The sequence below is a fragment of the Micromesistius poutassou genome, assembly GCF_964030765.1.
Source record: "Micromesistius poutassou genome assembly, contig: SCAFFOLD_2293, whole genome shotgun sequence".
Lineage (NCBI taxonomy): Eukaryota > Metazoa > Chordata > Actinopteri > Gadiformes > Gadidae > Micromesistius > Micromesistius poutassou.
The window spans coordinates 106,367-110,172 of NW_028178318.1; the positions used below are offsets into that span (position 1 = coordinate 106,367).

At 39.9% G+C, this 3,806-nt stretch overlaps 1 long non-coding RNA gene across 1 annotated transcript; it reads left to right on the plus strand.

Moving 5' to 3' along the window:
* Positions 1-1,414: 1,414 nt before the first annotated feature.
* LOC311374623 lies at positions 1,415-3,575 on the plus strand. The gene is made up of 3 exons (XR_014643082.1): positions 1,415-1,501; positions 2,015-2,110; positions 2,213-3,575. It is a non-coding gene; the product is annotated as an uncharacterized lncRNA (long non-coding RNA).
* The last annotated feature ends 231 nt before the right edge of the window (positions 3,576-3,806 follow it).

Genomic DNA, 3,806 nt, shown 5'->3' on the forward strand with positions numbered 1-3,806 from the left:
CTAAAATATAAACCACAATGCTTTGTTTACTCTTTCATGGTTTAGCACACAACTAAGTGTGATTATAAGCTTTGTTTGAGAAATGTTTACATTTTTAGACATTTTAAAGAATTCAACTTCTGTAATGACTGCATATCTAAAATCACCTTGAATTAGACAATCAAAGCCAAACACTCTCGAATCCTATAGGGATGGGTATCGAAAACCGGTTCTTGTTGAGAACCGGTTCCGACTGTTTTGATTCCTTGGAATCGTTTGCCAGTTTTGCAAACGATTCCCTTATCGATTCCGAGCGGGCGCGAATGACGTCACAGAATGAAAAATGTTACTGGATGTTACTGGCCATTCTTGTATTTGCCACAGAATAACTTATCTTGTATTGTATGTTGTTAATTTCTACATACAAGAATATTTATTTTATTATTATTATACCTCAAGACAGTTTGTAAAGTCATCATGTTACTTCTAACTGAACTAAAGTTGATTCTAATTGACCTGTTTGTTCTCCTTTTTTCCAAATGAGAATCGATAAGAGAATCGATAAAGAACCGAATCGTTTAGCAGAATCGAAAATGGAATCGGAATCGCAAAAATCTTATCAATACCCATCCATATGTGTTCAGCACATCTTGACTTATATTTGTACAATAATAATGACCGTAGAGCATTCCAGTTGATTATTTCATGAAGCTGATATATAATGGAATTCAATGCAGAAATGAACCGGTGACCCCAAACTTTTGGACGGTAGTGTATGTCATTAGCAATGGCCAATGTTATGTTAAAAAGACACACAAAACAATTCATTTCAACAATTAGTTTTAATCAGGCTTTGCCACAAAGGTCCCTTTGTCCAATCACGTGCGAGGACATGGCCAAGAGTACTTTTAAAACGAGTTCTTGTACTCTCACGTTTCATGTGGTTTTGACCTCTAGCTGCTATTATGACTAGTCGCCGTCTTTTTTACGGATTATCTCCTGGAACTCCTCAGCATGCGAACCGTCGACGCGAACCCGTAGTGCTACCGCCAGTCCGCAGAACACAGAGAAGCGGCTGTTGAACGCAATCTCGGGCCTGTCTCGGCAGCTCAATGACGGCTTTCAACAGATGTCTGCTGAATTAAAAATAACGCAATCAAGGATGCAGTCCATGGAGGATCGGATGGCAGCATTTTGGAGAAAAGAGTCTGTACGGAAGACTCCAGCACTACCGCTAACTCTAAGAAGAGAAGGCGGGTACACCGTCCGAAGATCGCGGTAAGATTATGTTCAGTGATTGCTAGCTACCTAGCTAGCTCTGCTAAAAGTAGCCTTAAAGTAAAGCGTTTAAGTAGCCTGCCTAGCCCAAACAGCTAAAAGTAGCCTTGTAAAATAACCCATGAGCAGAACCAGTGTAAGTTGCTTTATTAAATTGTTTGTTTTGGTCTTGTGATTTACAGGCAGCTGTGCGTCGACTTCATAACGCCGAGACAAATCATATGCCCTACGACCCAGAGCAAGGGTAAGATTTAAACAATAATGCTTTCATTCTGCTGTACTCATCTAGATACGTGAAAGGGGAATTCCGGTGGTAAATCGGATTTAGATATTTTAAAAATGACCATAGTCTACGGTAAAGTCGTGGCCTATCCTGACCGTAGCGTTCCGAGCTCAGCAGGAGGTCGCTTTAACATGGCGCCAGAATGTTTGGAATGTTTGTGGACGGAGGGCGGACAGTGCGCTTGTCCTACATGGGGAAAGATGATGGGAGTTGGCTAAAATGGTGGAGTACGCATCTGATCCTGAATACGTTGATTTTGAGATTCACTTTCATCGATAGACTTATCGGATGGGTCTTGAATTAAAAATTGCGGCGCCATTGTATGTTGCCATTTCCTCGTTTAAAATGTTAAGAACCTTATTACACCCTAGCCTTGTAGATGGGTTAAGATAAGCGATATATGTGCCGTATGAGTGATTAGTCAGGAGTATTTTATTCAGATGCCGACCTTAACCGTTAATTTTGTTTTCGCAGACTGTCCTCTCCTCATAACGAGTCTGTGACTACACATTTGCTCAGAGCGTTGTCTGCATGTTCAGATTTACAACATGCTGATTCTGACGACATTGTGTAAGTAACTTACTGCAGAACTGTTTTCTCCTTCCTTGTTCAATTTTTACTGTGACTTAAGGTTTTTTTTCTATTCATTCCACTCATTTAATTGTTTCCCAGCTGCCTGCAAGACATTATGAGACGGTACGCAGGACTTGCAGATACAGGCAACCAGACCTTGCAGTACATGCGGAAGCTGTAAAGAATTCAGCTCGGAGTCGATCGAGAAGTAAGAGGGTAAGACTAGATAAGATCTGTTTTTGGTTAATGTGAGCAGGGTTTAAAATTAGCACCGGCCAAATGCTGAATTGGACAGTACAATAAATAAGCTACCAGCCAGTGGCTGGTAACTTTCAACAGTTAGTGATGTGTCAATACCACATCACAATATAGACTAGAAGGTGTTGCTGTTGCTATAGCTATGAGTTAACCATTACATTGCACCATCATTGTTTTTTTCTACCCTGAATGAGTATTTCTCAGGTGCATTAATAGATGTGTTTTGTCCATACGCATTGCATCGTGCAGTACTGATTGTCTTTATTTTATTGTTTTACAGCTGCTGGAAGCAAGACAGTGTTTTAGCTGAGGATGAGAGAGACCTTTGGGAGAGCGCCACCATAGATATGATGTCGGAAGAGGAAGATGGCATCGTTGGCGGGGTGTCGGGATGGATAGTACGGACTCCGTCCTACCGCAGCAAGGAGCTCACCGAGCTCTGTGCAAAATTGCAGTTTTTTTACCTCACTAATTACAATGTCTACTGGCTATGTTAGCCCTCATGCAATGCCTCTCCCTCCCTCCAACAGCCTGGACTAAATTCACTTTAAACTCTAGTATTGCATGTTATTGACTGTTATTTTTTCTTCCAATGTTTACATTGTACATTGTGCACTTTATTGGCCATATTTATTTATCTATTGTCGATATCTTCAATCCATCGCTACGTTGCCACAGGCCTCCCCTAATAGGTAAACATAACTACTCTAGTTAGCCCATATTTAATATCAAATGCTGGTCTCCTAACTCATACTTGCACTGTCTTGCCTTACCTTTTGCACCTTAACACACACTGGTTTACAATACATCTCTGTGCTGCTACCCGTTTTTAGTATTTAATGCTGGTCTACTGACTTAAAATTGCACTGTCTTGCCTTACTTATTTGCACCTCAACAAATCATACCAGATCTCCTGTACCACAGGGTTAGTCCCTGCCCTGTCACCATTATCATACTGCCTCAGCACATTAATGTGGAACTTGTTTGTCTGTTACTTAGTATATTTCTCTTAGTTTCTTAATCCTTATTGTCTAGTGTATAGTATATTTATTCTTATTTGTTGATTGTATTCCAGAAATTTCCTTTCTGCAATCCTGCTTGTTGTATGTGTATGTTATGTATCTGTCTCTAAGCTACTTGGACCCTGAATTTCCCCTAGGGATGAAGGTTATATCTTTCTATGAATAAACATGTTCCTGGCAAATTTTCCTTTCCTCCTGGTAAATTTATTCATGTCCTTGATGGTCATAATATACAACATAATTACAATTATAATTATTAATTTAAATATTTATTAATTATTAATATTAATATTATTGGATATAGGAGGAGCGGGGCTGGTTACATTTATGTGGGTTGGGGGTGTGGTTTAAATGTACAATGACCCAGGCTGACCTAGAGTGACATGTCTGTCAACCAATCACGAATGAGTTTC